We start from the raw sequence: 8,428 nt of genomic DNA on the forward strand, positions 1-8,428 counted from the left end.
GGTGATGGTGGGAATTGGGGTGCTTGTCCCATTTCCACACGTCAGCTCAGCCCCTGCCGTGCTCTGAGCCCGGCTCTGCACTAGAGGCTATGAGTGGGAGCAGTGTCTCCTCCCACCGTGGGAAGGGGGACCCACTTCAACCCCTTAGGCTCCACCCTCGGGCCTGGGGCCCAGGACTCTGGCCCAGAACTGGCTACCCTGGGGCCCAGCAGCCCTGCTCCTAGGGGGCCAGAAGGGGAGTGTTCTTCCCCAGCCAGCCCCTCCCTGCAGGCTTTGCCCCCTCATCTCCTGGGTCTCAAGGCCATCCGGGAAGGCGTCCCCCATCACTGACCCTGGGGCTGGGGGAGAGGGCACCTGCCGTTGACCAGGGTCCCCGATGGAGCCACACAGCCTCTGCTGAAGGCTTCCGGCCGAGGTCCACGGCTGCTATAGGAGGAGGGAAGCTGCTGGGTGGAGGTGACCACGGGGGTCTGGAGGATTGGGGTTGGGGTCAGGCCAACAGCTGGGGATAGGAGACAAAGTCTGGCACCCATCCCTGCGCTTGGCCTGCCCCCCAAAGAGACAAAGCATCCTTTCTGGGTTGTGTGACCCGCCCTAAGCTAACTTGGGTTCATGGCACACTCCCTGACTTGGTACCTGCCTCTCCCGGGGGAGGAAAGCCCCACCCACGGCTGAGTCCCCTCACTGTTTATCCTCCAGGCTCTGTGGTTGGAGCTCTGCGCATACCACTTGGGGAGATATCCAGGGACACACTCTCAGGAGACACCCCCTCAGCCAGGGTGGGGCGGGGTCCCGACCCCCCGCGGCAGAAAGAAGGCAGGGAGCTGGCAGGAGGCTGTCCGCTGACCATCTGGCTCCCCCGGGCCTTCCGGCAGGATGCGGGACTGTACATGCTGGGTGGGGTGTGTGGACGTCCCAGGCACCCAAGTAAATAAAATTAAAGAAGGAAGATGCAGAACGCACCGTATCAGAGCCGGAACCTAGAAAGCGGCTGCAAACCAGATGAGAGGGAGCTGCCACGGGGTGGCGCCCTTGCACCTCATTTAAAGGGTGGGCGCCCGCGGCCTCTGTTCTAGTGCCTTCAGTTTTGCTGGACTTCTGCTAATTTGCGGAAAACGAGAGGACGTGTGAGATGAGACACAGTGCTGTTGAGTTCACTAGGACTTCCCGGTAGTATTTTCCAAGGTTATTCCCCCATCCCCCAATCTTCATCGTCTTCTCGTAACTGTCCCTGCTTTAGAGATGAGGACACAGGCCTTGCCTGGCCCCCTCTGGAGGAAGATGCCCGTTTCTCAGGACTCCCTCGGGCACTAGTCCCTCCGCTGGGGTGGACGCGGGAAACACAGCTCCCCGAAGGGAACGTGGGTGAAACCGCCCCGGCTGCGCCGTCGCCCCCGTGGAGGGGTTCCGCCAGCACTCCGAGCCGAGGGTGCCAGGGAACTGTCCTCGGTGACTCTTCACGGGGCTTAGAGCTTTCCTTCCCGCTTCGTGTCACAAATCAGGCTCCATAAGGCAAGAGGAAAGAGGCCAGGCCACCCGCGCGACTGTGGACGGGACGATGGGCACCTCCCACCCTGGTCCCCAGGGTCCTGGGTCACAGCTGAGCCAGAGCCACGCTGGATACACCCAGCTGCGAAGGGCCGGGCCTTGGGCCCTCACTGCCTGCAGGAACCACCCGTCCACCAGGTTCGGCCCACATTTCATCCAGATCTACGGCCCCCGAGAGCATCAAAGCTGCTTCCTAGGATGGAGGAGGGACACTGGGTAGAGACTGGCCAGGATCAGCCACGAAGAGGCGGTTCCTCTTGGGGGGATTGGCGGTCCCAAGCCAGCCCCTTGCCCTCACCTGGCGACCGGGGCAGGGCCCCTGTGTGTCCCAGGCCTGGGCTCCTTCTCCCACAGCCCCGCCACCCTGGCTCGGGATGAAGCCACTGGGACCGCCAGAGCTGGGAGGCCGCGGAGCTCACCACTGTCCGGTGGATGAGACGACGGTCACCCTTCTGGGCTGAGTCGAGTCCACGACCAGACTCCTTGTCACACTAATGGAGGGGGGTCAGGGGACCCCCAAGGCCGACCCTCCCCCTCCCCACGTGGAGGTGGGCTCCTGGCAGCCAAGGGTCAGGTTTGTGAGGCTCAGCCTTGGGGGTTCTCAGTGCATGGGACCCCCCACTTAGATCCCCAGGCAGGAAGGACCTGGGCCATCTGAGGAGGAGGCTGGCCCGGGCGGTGTGGTGACATGGCGGGCCGTGGGAAATGGCTGGTGGTCAGCGAGGACTGGAGAAGCCGAGGCCGGACACCTGTGAACCTCACAGCCTGGGCACCTGGGCACGAGGTAGAGGGCTCCACGGGCTACAGTGGACCCCGGGCCTTGTCGCTGCAGTGACACCTGGTAGCAGCAGGGGGCAGTAGCAGACGGATTTAGAAACCACGCCTCGTAGGTTCTCCCAGGTGGGATTTGAGGGAGGGCCACCGGCAGCCCCCAGGTGGAGATGCCAGGGGCCCAGGAAAGACATCATTTGGGCAACTAGATGTGAAGTGATGGCTGTTACATCCCGAGTCCAAGCACAGAGTCTGGTGTTTTCCTCCAGACCGTGAGCAGCTTGAGGGCCCGGTGGGCCCTTGCTTCTCCACTTCTGTGCTGGTGGGTACAGAGGACCCCTAAGTAAGGCCCCACCTGTGGGTCTGGAGTCCCCCAGTCTCCCCTGGGCTTGGCATGTGGAAGGTGGTCATAAAACACTGGGGGACAGGAACGAGCCTTGCATGGACCCTGGGCCCAGAGGCTGAGCTGTGAACGGCGGTGATGTTTGGTGGACTTATCTGCCCACCCACTGGACCTCCCCTTGGTTAGACCTGGCCTGTGAGGAGCTTTAACCTCTGCAGCTGAATGAGTGATCGAGTGATAGATGTCCCACGTCATAAACACGTGATGCCCGCGAGCGCTCTGTAATCTCACCAGAGTTCCTGTGATGAAGCGATAGCTCGTTACATTTTACTACCTTTCTCTACCATCTCTCAGTCATCTGATATTCCAAATACACAGTTTTCAAATAGCCTTCAGAAATGTCTATCACAAGACCTGAAGGTTCATTTCTCTGTAATTTGGATCTCAGTTTGTGTTCAACATTTTAACGCTTGTGATTTTTAGATCAGTGTATCAGAGTGGAGGGGAAAATATTCAGTAATTGATTTGGAAAAACGAGACTCCATAAATAATATAAATAACAATAAATGAGTAATTTGGGTACATTTGTAGACTACAGAGCACTCGCGTGCTGGCTGGGAATGGCGCCCCATCGTTGCCGTTAGTTGGACACAAAATTACAAGTGTCCAAGGCGGCTGGTGTGCTGAGTCTGGGCCGTCGGGCCACTTGACCGGCCACACGTTAACAGCAGCGGAGTTTGCCTGCGGACATGGGAAGGTGCAGGTGAGTCCAAACGCTCTGATGTTGGGAGTTGCTCCGCCTCATCCTTAAGAGCGCAAGTGTTCGCGAAGAGCGATCGTCCTTGGCCAGGTCTCCACCTGCTGGGCAGCGCTTCTGTCTCCGCTTCTCAGCCTGGACTGCTTCCCTCCGTGCTGGGGTCCCCAAGCACACAACCCACTGGGTAAAAAGGATGCACCTTCCTGGACCACCATCTTACTCCATGGTAACTCACTTAGCAGTGTTTCTATATGAAGGTGAATGAGCATATTATACATAGAGTGAAATACAGTATTGGAATTAAAAAACCGTGAATAAAACTTGTACGATACTTTCTGTGCGTGGCGGGTCTGGCGTGGTGAGTTCACTTGCCTCTGAATTTGGAGAAAGTTCAAGCAGCCCTGGGTTAGGTGCCATCCTACCTCGCATGGTCTCCCTGGTATGGGCCCTGTCATTTCTCCCTGGGCGATCGTGGGCCCTGCGCCTGGCGGGCCTGTCCCTGCCCCTCTCCTTCCTTCCCACCAGCCAGGAGGAAGTCCCCGGGTTCAGCCACTCAGGCCTTTGGTGGTGCTATTTGGAGATGTGACTGCCTGAGTGTGTTGGAACTTTTGTCTGGGAAATGGTTTGGATTTTAGTCTTAGGGCTCATTTTTACCTCTTAACAATGATCTCCATGTCATATATGGGGGAAGAGAGAAGCAGTATTACTGAGAATGAACAGAGCTGTGGAAAGAGCCCGGCGAGCTGCACCCTGGAGACCTGAGGGGCCCCTGCAGAACTCCCCACCCTGGACCTCTCGGGTACATGGCTGATTGAAGGGGGGGAGGGCAGCTCTTTAAAAATGCTGCTCTCAGATGAGCCCGCTGGTCGTCAATACGAAAGAGGGATGTGGACACCCGAGCCTCGGAACCCCGGGGCCTGTCAAATCACCGTGTTGCCTTTCCCCTTTCTGCGACCCCCTCCTTCTCTCCCACACCGGGGTCTAGCGTGAGGCCCATCCACTTACCTCCCCTACCCCCCTGGCACAGGGCTTTGCAGGTAATGGCCCCCCATGTGTATCACCAGAGATCAAATATGCTTTGGACAGCATTAAATGTTCATCAGCTCTGACTTCTAAAATATTTGTTAAATTAGCAGCAGTTCAGTTTTTTCCCTTGAATGGACTAAGGGCCCGTGTTGATTTATTTAGTCTGTTCAACATAATTGCAAGGTAAGGTCTTAAATTCAGCTTATTAACACTTTTAATAGGATGCAAAAACAGAAAATTTCAACTGAGATAGAATTCTGGCATAATAATAAAAGCAATTATGAAGGCTTTAGGAGGTGAAAAGTCAACTCCATGCCTTAAATGCATAATGCTGCAGCTTTATTTAGTAAATGTGGATTTATGTCATCTGAGCGTATGCCCCAGCAGGGGGGCGGCAGTGTCATTCTCTCCGGCCAGCCTTCTCAAGCTGCCCTCTGTTTTCCTGGGACACCAACATGGCTATGGTTTCATTCGCTGCTTACACACTGGGGGATATTCCAGAAACATCCACTGAGCATGTGGGCAGAAAGGGGGAGCTCTCTGGAGTTTTTCCTCTTGCTTCTGGAATTGCTCAATTCTTGGGGGCCACTGAGTAGATGTGAAGTAATTGATCCTTGAGGTGACCTTGATACCCAGACTGGGAGGGTGTGGCCTGGAGGTGAGAATCAGAGTTTTACACCTAGGAGAACTCTGTAAATAGAATTTCATGCCAAGATGGAATGTTCTAGGTCTGCACTGTCCAGTACAGTTGCCACTAGCGACTGTTGAAATGGTGTTATTGAAATGTGGCTAGTGTGGCTGAAGAACTGAGTTTTAAATTTTATTTAATTTTAACTAATTTAAGTGAACTAGCTTGTGTGTCTAATGGTTACCGTATTGGGTGATATACTCTAGTAGGTGGCCTAGAGCTCATCCCTCTCTTTACAGAAGGGCAAGGAGCCTCTGGGGCAACTGGTCTGCATTTCCACCTCCAGAGAGGGTCCAGCCACTGCTGTGCCTGCTGGGAGAATGCCAGGATCACGGGAGGGTCAGGCCATCGCTGTGCATGCCGAGGCCGCCCGGGGCATGCTGGGAGAATCCGGCTGCCCTGAAGGGTTCGCGGGGGTCAGGTGGCACCGTACGGCTGCCGCCCCCTCTTGGCAAGCCCGTCTTTCTCCTGTTGTCCGCCCCTCCCCTAAATCTTCTCACGTCCATTAATGTAGGTTTAGGACAGAATTCACAATGATTATTATCAGGGAGCCACTGGGGACGCCTATCCCCGTTTGTCCTCAGCTTCTCAAGAAACCCAGAGCCCTTTCTTCCCCAACCTCAGGGTAGCAATGGCGCTGCTCTGTGTGGGAAGATGGGGAAGGCAATCCATCTACCAGGCCTTAGGACTCAAAGACCTCCTTGGAAGGCTTTTTGCTGTTCGTCTATTTTTATATCACTTATGGTAAAGGTCCTTAAAGAGTCCAAATGAGTCTCCTGCTTAGATCTTCAGGCTGGGTACAGAACCTCTTCAACCTCTCAGAGAGAGACTTTTTCAGACCCCAAAACACCCCCTGTCCCCTTGTGTAAAAGGGCAACCTGGGCCCGGCCCTGGGCCTCGGGGCTCTAGGTCTGCTCTGTGGCCTTAAAGGACACAGGATCTGCTGAGTCACAGAGCAAATGCTCTCACAGAGTCTGTTTTGCCTCAATCTCAAAATGTGGTGGGTTATAAATTTGGGACAGTTTCAATATAATCAAGTTAAAATTTTAGTTTATTATTGTTAGAACATAAAATGATATTCATTCTTTCCCGTGGTCAGCTTGAGAAGTGCTTTCTCAGGTCTCAGGGGGTTTGGGCACAGCCTATGATGACCCACGCCTCCAGGCATCCTTCCTTCCCAGGCCCGGGCAGTGCTGCTCACAGCCTTCTGAGCTTCTGTATTTGTCTTGTCAGACTAGTTGGGCTGCTGTCTTGATACCGACAGCATTCTTGGCCTTCCCCAATCAGTAGAAATTGATAAGAGGCCAGACAAGAAATTCAGACAAGGCTTTATTGGGGCCCCTGCTGCAGCAGGGCAGAGTGAGAACGACAGGTTCCCTTGCTCGCCGCCCAAGGTGGGGCGAGCTGCTTCCTTATATGTGGCGACGGTAGGGGTGCGTCCAGGGGTCGGGCTGGAGGGCTGGCGTCGGTGGTCTGCCCGTCCCTTTGGTGCTGTGGGCAGGGGGCATGCGCAGGACCCTGTTTTTGCTCCTGACCCCCTGCTTTTGCGCCCAGCTCTTCAGAAGTGGCAGTTGGGCTTTTTTGGTCTTTTTGTATCTTTTGTCCAGAATTTGCCCCAACTGCACATGACGCGGTTATTTTTAGTCCCTTATAGTTTTTTTGTATTTTGTTGCTCTAGGAGAGGTTTGCCCAGGTGCAAGCACTGCAGCAAATGGTCCCAGGTCCCAGCCTGTCTCAGTCTGTCCAGGCTGGTCTAGGGGCTGTCAAGGAACCTACCTTGAACTTTTTAAAAGTACATTTTATTTTTACTTTTTAAAAATTGTGGTGAATATATGTAACATAAAACTTACCATTTTAGCTCTTCTCAAGTGTACAGTTCAGTGGCATTAAAGTATATTCATAATGTTGTATAACCATTGCCACCCTCCATCTTGGGAACTTTCTCATTGTCCCAAACAGAAACTCTGTCCCCATTAAACACTAACTCCCTACCCCCTCCATGAGCCCCTGGCAACCTCAGATCTACTTTTCTATCTCTATGAATCTGGCTAATCTATGTATCTTACATAAGTGGAATCACACATTTTCACTGGCTTAACTCATTTAGCTTGATGTCCTCAAGGTTCATCCATGTTGTAACCTGTGTCAGAATCTCCTTCCTTTAGAGGCTGAATAACATTCTATTACGTGGATGGACCACATTTTACTTCTCTGCTCATCCATTGATGGATTGGATTCTTTCCACCTTTTGGTGAGTGTGAATCATGCCACTATGAACATGAGTCTACAAATATTGGGTTGGCCAAACAGTTTGTTTGGGTTTTTCCGTAACATCTTACAGAAAAACCTGAACAAACTTTTTGGCCAACCCAATACCTGTTTGAGTCCTTGCTTTCGATCCTTTTGGCTCTATACTCAGAAGTGGAGTTGCTGGTTCATATGGTAATTCCATTTTTGATTTTTTTGAATAACTGCCCTACTGTTTTCCAAGGCGGCTGCACAATTTTACATTCTTGCCAATAATGCACAAAGGTTCCAATTTTGCCACACCTGCTAAAACTTGTTTTCTGTCTTTGTTTTGTTTTGTTTTCTTTGATTATAGCCATTCTAATGAGTGTCTCATCGGGGCTTTGATTTGCATTTCCCTAATAATGAGTGATGTTGAGCATCCTTTCGTGTACTTATTTGCTATTGGTCTTTTTTTTGGAGAAATGTCTATTTGAGACTTTTGCTCACTTTTGAATTGGTTTGTGTAGTTTTTTTGTTGTCGACCCACCTTAAACTCCAAACCCACTTGGAAACCTACACTGTAGTCCTTGCACCAGTAAGAAATCAGGGCCAGTATTTCTAATTTAAGTCGATAAATACTTGGGGAGTAACAAGGGCTGGGGCTGTTCGAGGACAGATACTCTGTCACAGATTGTGTGGATGCTTGGTCTCAGGCTAACGAGGTGGCCTTGGCTCTGTTCAGAAGAAGAAACCAGAAGGGCCTCCTGTCTGCAGTCAGAGAGGATAACTTCCTGTAGTGTCCCAAACTTCAAGAAAAGCATTTGGCTAATGGAATGGGAGTCATTGGTGTCCTTTTACTGCGGGGAAGATCAAATCCCAACCTAATTATTTGTAAAAGTGATTTTTTCCCCTGAAAATAGCCAGCTTTTAATAATTGGTGTGAGAGGCACAGTCCGTGCACACAAATGGGGGTGATGGAGAGATGCCCGCCTAACCAGCCAGCGCCCACGGCAACCCGGACGTATCCAAAGTGGGGGTACCGTGGGCTGGGGGGGAATGAAAATGG

The sequence above is a fragment of the Balaenoptera physalus genome (assembly GCF_965194825.1).
Source record: "Balaenoptera physalus genome assembly, chromosome: 14".
In the NCBI taxonomy this organism is placed as follows: Eukaryota; Metazoa; Chordata; class Mammalia; order Artiodactyla; family Balaenopteridae; genus Balaenoptera; species Balaenoptera physalus.